Source organism: Colius striatus, chromosome 2, assembly GCF_028858725.1.
Source record: "Colius striatus isolate bColStr4 chromosome 2, bColStr4.1.hap1, whole genome shotgun sequence".
NCBI classification, from domain to species: Eukaryota; Metazoa; Chordata; class Aves; order Coliiformes; family Coliidae; genus Colius; species Colius striatus.
This window is the reverse complement of record NC_084760.1, coordinates 89,912,534-89,924,783: the sequence shown is the minus strand read 5'-3', so window position 1 is coordinate 89,924,783 and position 12,250 is coordinate 89,912,534. Positions and strand designations below refer to the sequence as shown.

General features: G+C 42.4%; 1 protein-coding gene across 4 annotated transcripts in view; it reads left to right on the top strand.

Moving 5' to 3' along the window:
* The first annotated feature begins 55 nt into the window (after positions 1-55).
* ESRRG (estrogen related receptor gamma) overlaps positions 56-12,250 on the top strand; it is a 389,975-nt gene continuing 377,780 nt past the window's right edge. For all 4 annotated transcript variants that reach the window (XM_061991440.1, XM_061991442.1, XM_061991441.1 and 1 more), the window contains exon 1: positions 56-238. The gene's annotated coding sequence lies outside the window, so the exon portion shown is untranslated. The remainder of the gene's footprint in view (positions 239-12,250) is intronic.

The following is a 12,250-nucleotide window of genomic DNA, read 5'->3' as shown; positions in this document are numbered from 1 at the left end:
GCTGCCGCCCCCGCGCCCCCCGCCCCGCCGCCGCGGCGCCGCGCGGCCTACCGCCTGCCAGTGGCTCCCCCCTCGCCGGCGGAGGTCGCGGGAGCCCAGTTAAAGGAGGCGTGTGTAAAGATTTTGCAATGTCCCTGCATGGTGTTGTAGACTTTCCTAGCAAAGAAACCGGCTTCGGGTTCTTTAAAATCCCCGACGACTCACCTGATTAACCTGCCTGCGGTTCTGAGCTGACCAGGTAAAGCGAGTCCCCCCCTCCCCACCCCGCACCTCTGCCAGCTGACATTGCATCGGGGGCATGTTTCTGCTTGGAGACGAGCCGCTGCCAGAAGCGGGCCCCCCCCCCCCCCCACATTCCACCTTCAGACCTTGCCAATTGCACTTGCTCAGAGTCATCTCCCCAAAAAGCGAAAACACCCCAGCTTCGTAAAAAGCCGCACAACAGCACTGGCCACCTGGGGCTCAGTGGTTCTCATCTCTCGGACAATTATTTCAAATTATTGGCCCGGGAGGGGGAGGGAGAATGATCTTTTTCTGTTTTCTGCTGACAGATCCTGCCCCGTCAGGTTTTGTCCTCTCTCCACTTGCCCAGGGTCAAGATTGCCGGGGAAGTGAGGAGGCTTTAGCCAGCAAGAGTTTGGGGCCGGGGTCCCGGGGTAGCTCTGGCGGTTGCGAGCAGGGAAGGGGGACTGGACTCTCAAAGCCGGTGCCGGGGCGCGGGGGATTGTCGCGGCGGCTGCCCCTGTCGCCCTGCCTCCCCCGGGGTTGCCCTTTAGGCACCCCCGAAGTGTCCCTGCTGCGGCGGGGGGCCCGGGCAGCTCCGGGGCCCGCCCGGCAGCTCCGGACGGGAGAGGCAGACACGCGGAGGGTGGGGTGGGGGGGGGCCGTCCCCGTCCCTCCCCCGCCGCCCTCTCCTTCCTGAAACATTTCTGCGAGCGGTTGGCGGGAGCCGAGCAGGCCCGGTGGGAGCCCTGCACGCAGGGTGGGGGGCATTGCTGTTGCTGGCGGCTGTTTCTCCGTTGCCGTCCCCGCTGGCCGGACGCACTTTGCGCGGCTTGTGTCGTCGTGCCGAGGACTCGCGAGCGGGCGGGCACACACCGAGGGAGCGGGGCCGCTCGCACCCAAAACCAGGAGGGGCGAAGAAAAGTGTGGAAAGTCAGCGTCTTGCTTTGCTGCTCCTTATGCTTCACCCTCCCAGTTCCGGGCGTGAGGGGGCTTAGAGAAGTGCTTGCATGCGAGGATCTGAATGTGACCCAGCTGCCAGGGCATTTTTTTTCCTCTCCTTTTTTCTTTCTTTTTTTTTTTTTTAATTTTCTAATTTTGTGGTCATTAATGCTATGAAGGAACGAGTGATCTGGAGGTATATTTTGCAGTGCTGCAGGGACGCACTCTGAGTACTTGGTCTAGTTAATGTGTTTCTCGTGATAGGGAAGCAGAGAAGACTGCATTTAGGAGATGACTAAATAATGGGGGAGGCAAGTAAAAATGAGTAGAACATAAGGGAGAGGAAAATGAAGGTGAGTGATAGTGTGGGAAGGTAGGCACTGAGCAGCTTGGGTTTCTCTCCTGCAATCCTTCCTCCTCCCGCCTCCTGTCCTGTCCTGACTGTACTATTAAGGAGACTCTTCACAGCAAACATAACCCAACAGAAAAACACATGACTCCCACCCCCACCCCCCACCCCAAGCTATCCTCATTTGTGTCTAGGAGGGAAATCTGAATGCCCTTTGTATAAAACCAACGAAGTTTTAAGCATTTATTAAGCAGCCTGTCTCAAAATGTGAAACTTACCTGATGTGTTTTGGTGTTACTTCCCTGTTTTACTTCAGAGGACAAAATGTTATGATGTAGCATACCTTGCGTCACTTTCAGGATAGGAGTAGTTTATAATCTACATTAGATTATACATGGTGCGTGTATTGCATTTCCACTGAAAATAGCCAAAGACTTAGAATGACGAAGCGACTTGTGTGGTTCTGATCTTTCTTGTCTTGAGAGCATCAAGGTGTACCTGGTTCTGTGTGCTGGGGAGGGGGAGCCCTGTGGTGCTGTGGCTTTCATGTCTGTATGGGAATCTGGCAGGTCTCCTTTTAGAGGACTTTACAGTTCAAAACGAGTCAGGGGCAGGAGAAGGTAAACACGACATTCACTGTGTGCTCATTATCAAAATAAGGAAAACAAATTGATTACATTAACTGTGTGTGCAGTATCATGGTTATTCCACAGTATTTTGTAAGAAATTAAAAGGTTACCACTAGAGTACTATATCCCTATCTCAAGACTGGCACCACTTATTACTGCAACGGTATTTCAATATTAAGTGATCTTAGAGATATTTCATCTTTCATTTTGAATCCTGAATTTGAATCAGCATTAGGATGTCAGGGCTGCGAGATAAGGTATAACAAACTAAGTAGACAGCTGAAGGGCTCCTGGTGAAGGTGTTACTGAGAAGGATATCTTGGGCCGTTCCCAGTAACCTTGTTTACAGGGACATTTCAATTGCAACCTGAATTTCAGCAAGAGGCTGCCTGGACTAATGCCTGCGTGTCTGAAACCCATCGTGAGTGTGTCTTTTGCACTCTAAACCTTCTCTCTGCCTTCCTTGCATGCTCACAAAAACTTTTCTGGAAGGTTAGGATGATTTTCTGATATGAAAATTAAGATATTTTCCCAAGAGGAGCGCTGCTCTTTGAACTCGTGTATATTACCAACAAAGTATTCATGAGGTCTGAATTTTTTTTTGGTTCTCTGATGTGTCAGGATCAGTGGTTACACCAGTCTTTTTAACTTCACGTGTATGGCTTTGATTTATTATATTTAAGTCTCAGAGGTTTCGGACGTATTCTACAGCACATGAAGCCAGTTCAAGTCAGCATGTGAGAAGCTGCATATTGTAACAAGGAACAGTTTTGTAGTGATCTGCTAATTTTTTGTTTTCTTTTCCTAAAGCTGTTCCAGGAAAATCACGTGCATTTAGTGAGTGGGTGCTAAATGCCAGCAGCCACACTGATGAAGAAAAATGCTGTTGAAATACTTTGGAGTAATAAATAGGATACGTAATGGTCAACCACAAGATAAAAATTTTACACAGTGTTTTTATGGCTCTAAATTGGCTGCATTGTAAACCAAGCTTAGTACTCTATTAAGTCATCAGAGTTTTCAATTATTTAAGATTTCTAGTCAAGCTATCTAATACAGTCTTCATAGTCCATATCAGAAAATTATACCTAAGGTTGTAATTCATTGTTGTTGGTATGTGAGGGCTTTGGGGGGGTGGGTGGGGGGACGGGGGGGAAGGGAACTTAATTTTGACTTATCAGGACAAATACTACAAAGCAAGCACACAGAAAAATGATATGGAAATAGCTCCAGTCCTATGAAATGGGGATAGTTACAGCACTGAAATGTACCTAATACAATTTGAGATCCACTCACTAAGAAACGTTGACAGTATCTGCCTTGCAGGTACCGTGCATTTGGAAATACTATATCTCCATTTAAATGCAGATCTTCAGTTTTCTCAAGGGGGAAGTTGGCAAATCTTTCGATTGAACCACCGGTACTAGAAAAACTAACTGAAGATTTACCCATGAACAAGAGACCCTTTCAAGTCTGCCTTTTTGAAATAATGATTATAAAATTTCCAAATATTGCAATTTTACATTGATTTTGAATGCCTTTTCCAAAGTCACAGGAAAGGAATACTGTCTTTTACTCAAGGTAGGCCAACATTTGCACACTTGTTTAGCAGTCTTAAGGAGATAACTGTTACAAATAAGTTCTTTGTTTTCACACAGGTATTGTGTTTGCATGTGAGTTTTATCAAATGGACAGAGCAGTCTTGCTTTGATTTTGACCTAGATTCCTCTTGATTATTCCTGTACAGCTAGTACCTGCTTATTTCTCACTGTGAAAATAGGAGAACAACTGTTGATGCTATCTAGCTGGGGCTGCATGGGCAATAGGCACGCACATCCAATAAACTCCCCTCCTCCTCCTCGGCTTCATTAGTAATGGATAAAATAGTGCTGCAGTCCAGAGAAGGTGCAAGCCAGTATTTCCTCCCCTGTGGTTTTTTTTTTTTCTTTGAGGATTTGACTCAAAAGAAGACAGATTTAAAAAAAAAAAAAAAAGTGTGGAGTAAGTGATTTATATATATTTTCAGATTTGGCACACAAATTTTGCACACTCTCAGGAACAAATAGGTCCATATTTCATTTGAAACAAGTCTCAGATCCTGCTTACTCCATATTTGCTTGAAACTCAGTGCCAGAAGATATCAGACTTCCTTAGAGGGGCTTGTCCAATCTTCTCTGTTGTTTGTCAGGTGTCTAGTTTTCAGCGTAAGGCATTAAATGACCAGGACGTAGGGAATGGGATGCTCCTATTTTGGGTGCAGGCAGTAAAAACAACCTGGTGGTACAGGAGAGACAAAGACCCTGACCTTTTTTATGCTGGATGCCATGTGCTGCACGTGTTCCCGTCTGCTCCAATCTCCCCACTGAGGGCAAAGATGCTTCCTGGAGATGCTGCCCTTGTCACTGTGCCATGAGGTTATGGAGATATCATCTCTATTACGCTCATCTGTTAATAGCACATCACTCATTGGCCTCAACACCCTGGAGTAAACATGCACTTCAGCTTCTGCATGGAGTTCAGGCAGATCCACAGAGTCCAACCTTACATGCACGAGCGCTAATGGCAGAGCTCCCATTCAGCTTAATTGATATTCCTCTAAACATCTGCAGGTTTCTGTTTGTAGTGGAAGCTACAGCTGGGTGGACTTCTTAAATGAATGTTTTGCATATTGAGGTTGAAAGGAAAGTCGAGCCTGATACATTAACTTATCATCTGTGTCGTTCTCTTGACATCAGTTGGATCACTCTAAGCATATACGACAAGGAGATTTGTTGCAAGATCTTCACACATACATGCTTTTGTTAGTATGTTGATCAGTGGAGATGTTCCTTCTCTGAAAACCTTGTTCTAAGTCAAGTCTAGGCAAGCACAAACTTGTGTGTGCATATGCAAGTTGAACAGGACCTATCCTTTATAATACATTTTTTCCCCCTCTAATATCTGAACAAGATCTCTTATTATAACTCAACCATTAGGGGAAAGAAAATGGAACTTTTCTCAAACAGCTTTTCTGTTGGGGAGTCTAGTGGCAGTTGCTTTGAAGCATGTGTAATTGATTATCATACATTTATTTTAAAAAGGAGACATAACAAGGAATCTAACATGATGTTTTGGAATATATCTTCTCCCCACAATGTTCTTGAGGGAAATGTAAGGTTGCAGGCATCATTTCATGCCCTGTATGTTTTTGAACATAAATCAAAGAAATTGTTGGAGAGTTATAGATGTTCATAGCAACTGTAGCTATAATAAACACATGCAGTATATATTTTCCAAGCTATTTTGTATGGGTGAAAAGCTGAAGCTGGCGTTTTGTACGAACAATTCAACTTCATCACTGAAAATTTATTTCCTAGTTAGGGTGGATTACCAGTGTAGCATGAAGTCGTACACCTTCGTTTAAGTCCATCTGGTTATGAAGCCTCAGTTGAAATTGTGAAAGAATTTAAATTGGATCTAGACACCTTGAATGAATTATTCCAAACGTCAAATGTATTGTGATGCCTCTGTGACTCTATTTATATCTATATTGTCACCTATATTGGCTTCAAGGTATGTTGGATACTTTAGAGAGCAAATAAAAGACAAGAACAGTATGAAAAACCTAACAATTTTAATTGTATGCATAGCACAAAATGTGAACACAGTAAATAAAACAGGAAAGAGAATTCCGAACAATTGGGTAGTGCAGAGCTACTCAGGGAACAACAACTAGCTTAGGCACACAAATTTCTTGATGATTGTGTTAGTTTTGGTTTAAAGTCGTAGTAAGTGAAAGGGGAGCAGTGACTTTTATGGAGAAATTTCAATGAGGAGAGTGTAGCTACTCATGGTGTGAGAAAGAGGAAGGGGTTCCGTAGATTGACGAGGACCCAAATGCATTAAAGTGATAAAAAGGAAATCCAGCAGTCACAGTTAATATGTATATGGATAAACTGTAGATAGGAAGCATTCAGGATCTGTGCAGGGATCAGACAGATCTAGATGAACAGTTTCGGACTTCTTAAGCAAAATCCTAGGTCTCTGAATAAAACAGGTAGAATGTGTTTCTGCGAGTCTGGCCTTCCAGATGCTTTCAGGTGTAGCTCTTATTACTCTTTGTACTCTTGTAGGATTCAGAGACTGATAATTAAAGCTGATATTGCTTATTGAAAATTTTGAGACTAGCTAAAAAGTGTGACTTTTAAAAGCATCACCATTCTTCTGTTGGATGTCTGTTTTTACTGCAGTTACTTTCAGTAATTTCTCTTATATGACAAGAACCAGAAATCTCTTTTTACAAGAGAAAGCTGGTGTCTTATTACCTGACTCTTGGAAACATGGTTTTATAATATACAACAAATATCCTGAGGTTGATGCTAGAACTGAGGATTTGCTTTGTTTTACTTTTTTGTAGTATTAGTCTTTAATTTACTTCCTCTTGATGATGTCTTTGAATTTTAAGACCCACATGGATTAAACAAGCAGCTTTCTAAATTGTTGCAACTGATGGATGTCAGTAAGGCAAGGTGTAGCCCATTTTGGGCATCACTACTAGCTTAGACTTAAGAAGAGCAGGCAATGGGGTTGGTTTCTAAGGACCACCTTTTCCATTGGGAACAGGTGGAGGAGGGATGGAGATGTACAGCTTCTGATGTCATGTAAGCTCAGGGTCGGCTCCCCCTTCATAATTTCTCACCTAGCTCTTGCTCCCCACCCTCTCATAATGTTTGTTGCGGTCTCTCTTTAGTAGCCAGGCTACTTGACCCTATTTTCTAAAGGTTGGAAAATGGACTTTGAATTGTTACTGTGCTCTCTGCTGGATAGCAGTCTGTGAAAACATAATTCAATGAGAAAAGGAGGAAAGGGAAGAAAGACTTATCCAGGTTGAGATCTATCTGGGAAGACTGGGAAGAGAAAGATTTGATAATTCCTGTGTGTCCCATGATCAGAATGGTGTATACTTTTTGTAAGAAGGGAGCCGAAGGAGCTGTGTCCCTGGATCTCTTGACCCACGATTATAGAGGAGTGGTAAGGAGAGGTGGAGTTTAAGCTGGAGTGGATGTCCTCCAGCCTCCACAAGCGCCAGCTGGGCTTTGTGGGGGATGGGACCGCTGAATGTGGTCCGATTACTGCTCTCATGCTGCATGTGGAAGTCTCAGCCTTTCTGTGCAGACCCTTGGGTATTTAGAGGCTCATGAGGAAGAAATTTCATTCACTGTAATTCGTCCTTCCATAGGGACTTTTTTTTTTACTCAAATTAATGTCTTGAGTTCCATCTGACAAAAAGAGCTTCTCTTACTATGTACTGAGTTTCTAACAAGAAAAAAAAACACCTTTTTTGCTGTATTACAGTCAAAAGAGACCAGGTGGACAGGGGTTGAGAGCAAGGTATGTGGAGTCTGCGCAGCAGGCTGGGCACTGGAGCACAGAGAGCAAGCAGTCCAAGGTCACAGCCCTTCTTACGGCACAGCTGGGAGCTGGATGCACAACCTTTACCTTTCTCTGTCATGCAATCCCTGCCTTGGACCTTGAGCAATAGAGGCACAGAAACTGCTTTTGCAACACATGTTAAATGTGATGGTGTCAGTTTAGTCATGGAAAGGCGAAGTGATGTGTTGGAGGTGATGCAGCCAATCAGTGGCAGAACCTATACAGCCTAGCCTCATAACCAGGATCTCAGTCCTTATAGTGCACCATCTCTCCAGGGAAAAGAGCAAGATTAATCCTGCTTGTGCCACCACATGTGTTCATTTCTCTTCTGTGACACAGTGCAGTACTGGAGAAGATGCTTCTCCAAAAGGAGAGACGAAAATCTGGGTGGACATGAATCAGAATGGTTACTTTGCTATAAACAGTACCTACCTTTTATAAAAAATATTTTTAATGTTTAACTAATCAAGTTTTGCCTGTTGTTACTGGTTTGTTTTTTTTTTTTTTTTAATTGAAGGAAGGTGAGGACATGAACCATGAGCATCTCTGACAATTGGGTCACAAACCCTTACACTTGTTTGTGCTTGTGAGTGCATGTGTGTGCAACATGCATATGCACACTGGGGTGTTGTGTATGCACAAGATCTCAATTATTTTGCTGCTTGACTCACAGAGCATGCTGTCTCGATGTACTGTCAGTTTTGTTTTCTGCCCTTTGGAATAAAGTTGAAAATATTGAAAGAAATAACACGCAATATACTAATAGCTAGAATAGTCATAGCGCCTAAGGGGAAAAGAGGGTGGTGAATAGTGTCTTACAAATGCCCAGAAAAAACCCTCAGCTCCTCCTAACCAAACTCTGAAATGATGCACTTTTAAAAGGGACTCTTCTAAATTGTGTTTCTGAAGTGTGCCAGTTATCCGGGAGAGAGAAGTAGGTCCTGTTTGGAAAGCAGCATGCAAGCTCTACGGTCATGCTCTGTCCATGTGCCAGGGGAACGAACAGTCTCAGTCACTCTTTGGAGGATCACCCTGGGCTAAATGGTGAAACAACTAAATCCAAATTAATTGTTGATGATTCTTTAACATCAAATGTGAGGATGTGTTTGGATTATTGCTTTCCCAGTTGAAAGCTGAAATAGCACTAGTAGATGTAGTATATTTAAATGTTGCTTTTCAGGTCGTAGTAGGTTACTTGGACAGCAGTAAGAACTGCAGAAGTTGATGCAGATTCTGCCCACGCCTGGTTGGTTCTGGAGGGCTGAAGCAGGAGCTAAGAGGGCACCGACAGATATTTGGAGTCACGGTGGGACTTTGGCCAGAATACCAAATTTTGACGAATTTGGGGTGCTGTGCTCACTGGCTTTAGTTTAATGGGGACTGTGCTAAAAGGCTCTAGATAAGATATTAAGTGAAAGAGCCATCACCCTCCCAGTCCCAAAATCTGTTGACTTGTCCTCTGTATCAGAAAAAAAGCAGTGAGAAGTGTATGTCTTATGCAAGGGAGGCTCGGGACGAATTTGGGATAAACAGGATGCATATTGCCCTTTATTTAGTGATTGTAAAGCAGAAAACGCTATTGAGCGCAGCTATCAGCTTCTCATCTGCAAATGCCACGATCAAGATAAAGCAAAATATATTGTGATGAATTCTGCAGTTCACAGTCCTGACACAGTCAAAATCTCCTATTACAGTGAGGGAGACTTGTGCTTGTATCACAACTGCCTAAGATGCAGGATTTCAGAGCGGTGTTAATAAAAATAATACAGTAAATATACAGTTTCAGAAGTCCTGCAGGACATGCAGCAAACGCCAGTGAAGTTGTCAAAGGTTGCTTTGCTCTCCAGAGCCTGGCAGTAGCTCCACTGAAATGTGATGCCATTGGTTTTCAGCAAAGGTTTCTTTCTGCAGGGCTGCAAACAGAGATCAGCTGCTACTGTGTATACACAACTAGGGAGCAAATCAAGCAGCACATTTAAGCAGCCTTTTTAACCCTGAGACTTTCCAAGATTTCTTCTTCACGCAGGAAGTTTCCTTTATATTGTCAGCTGTAGCACTTTGCTCATGTAATGAGATCAGAGCTAGGATCACTGCTGCACAGTAGAAAGACTTCCTTAAGACATTTGTCCTTGAAACTGCACCAAACTCTTGGAAGAACCCAGAACCTGTAAGTATGTATGATATAGGCAACAATAGCACAGTGCAAAGCTGCAATCAACCATTATGCAATATCCGATTAGCAGGGCAGGAGGGATTTTTTAATTTTTTTTTACGGATGTTATGTTACATTCATTTTCAATTTGTTCTAAGGAAACAAATCAATTCGGGCTTCTGATACAGTGACTTTGCAGTAGATGAGCTAGTAGTAATATGTTTGATTTAACTATTTGTTGCTCTCATGTAGCTTGTGGGACAATAATTGTAGCCATCAAACGGCAGAGAACTTTTCTTATGTCTTTAGGCATTTTAAAGGATTTGGGGGTCCATCTTGCAAATAAGTTTTTGCTTTGCTTTTTGATTTTGGCAACCCCACCCTACGCCAAACTATAAATAACAGGGCAAATGCAATTAGTGCGTATTGTTCTGAGGTAGCAATAAAATATATTTATTCACAGGCTTAATTTAGTTGTTAACAACATTGTACTGTTTGGGGTGATTTTTGTCTTAATTGAATTCTACTCAAGGCTGTCTATTTTGTGTTTTACTATCTTGTCTGTGTCAGTTGAAGTTACTTTGCCGGGACTGCAGTCTGGTTAAACCTGTATTTAAGCACTATTTATATTCCAAGCACATTTCTGGTAAAATAAGTGTTTGAGATTTCTTATTTATTTATTTATTTTTAAAGCCTTGAACAGTATAGTTTTATTAGCAGTGAGCACCAGAGAAGGCACAACATGGATGAATGTCAGACATAGACCACATAACCTAAGTCTTCCGTGCACCAAGTCTGATCCGAATGTGTCCACTTTTGCAACTGCAACTAATAAAAGCCTTGAGATCCCTTTCAATAAATTTTTCATACACAACGATACTTCTGTTTATCAGATTAATTTCTCCCAGGTTAGTCTGATTGATAGCTGGATTGTGGTTTCTTAAGAGCTTTCTCCATGAAACCCCAGCGAAGAGCTGCATTCCATTTAACCAGTGAATGTAAAAACTGGTAACCATGGATTCAGCCACCACTAACTGTCGAGAGCAATGACTTGTTGTAAACAATACAAATGAGCCAGGATAGCAGAAGCAACCAGACATGAAATGATTTTAATAGAAATTACAGTAAAGGTCATGTGATACTGTATCGGCATGAATTCAGAGTTAAAGGGAAAGTATTTCAGTTTTTCAGGTTTGATTTAAATTGCACATCTCCACTGGCTTCATGTTTGCGTAAGACCCCCAGAAGGGAAAATGAAGCAGTTCTTTGGAAATGCCTCTGCTTAATTGCACGTTGTGACTTAAGCCCTGATCCTGAAAATGTAGGAATAGCTCTAATCAGTGGGATTATTCATGTACTTAATTTTAAGTGTATTTGTAGGATTGGGGCCTTTCTAGATAACTTAGTAAGAAAAAATTATTTCTAAGGAAATAGTAACCTACTACTAAAGATAAATACTGGGAATGCAAGTTTTACTACTGTTGTGTGGTTGGTTGGAGATTTTTGTTTGCTTGTTTTGATAACATGAAAACAAGTTATATTTATTCCTTCATTTTTAAATATGACTTTCATTTCTCATCCACCATTCCTCAAATCCTCTTCCTAATTTATAACCTCTCTTCTGGAGAACTGGTAAACCATAGTGTCAGCTATTATAATACAGCATGATGATAGGCACATGCAGATCGCATGAGCAGTCGTGTGTCCTATCTCAGGAATTTCCATCCCTACAAAATCTTTGCTGACTCCCAGCTGTCACATGGCTATCACTCACAAATTCTAACCATAACCAAATCCTCCTCTCTGGGCATGCGCTCACCAAACCTCTCCACGCAAGTGTAGACGCAGGCACAAATGTCCCTGCTTAAGCACTTTCTCTGCATAAATGGGTCCTCTCCCCAAGCCTGCTGCGTTCCACAAATGTTTCTCCTTTAATTTGTTCTTGGGTGCCACTTCTCTGCTGCGCCTGTTCTTTGTAAGGAGGAACCTCGAACAGGGATAGTAGTCAGTAAGAAATGCAAAGAGAAATAACTTAGTGCGTTGTTTACTCTATCAGTTCAAATCTGTGTGAATCTAAAGTCACAACTTTCATGGCCCCCTAAACCTCTCAAAAAAATTTAACCCTTACTGTTCTGTACATAGCAATGTCACCTTGCAGTATACTGACTTTTTTACTGGTTTTGTGTATTTACGTGTCGGAATGTTTATATTATTTAGAAAACACAAGTTGTAAGAGTCTTAGACTGGAACTTTGGTTATGTCTGTAATTATAGATTATTTCTGTATCCCATAGCTGTCACGTGCATCTATGTTGTTTTATCAGTAAATCACAATTTATATATTTTTCAACCAAAAGCATTTAAAACAATTTCTCATCAATCCATTACAGCTGGCCAATCTCTTTCAAGCACAGGTTTCAACTAAAATGCACAAGTAGATACAGGACAAATCTTGCTTCCCCCATTCTTCTGAGGTGCCTTGCCAGACGGAGGGGGCTATTGCTTGCGTGAGTTGGAGGGGTAAGGTTTAGATTATACTTAGATT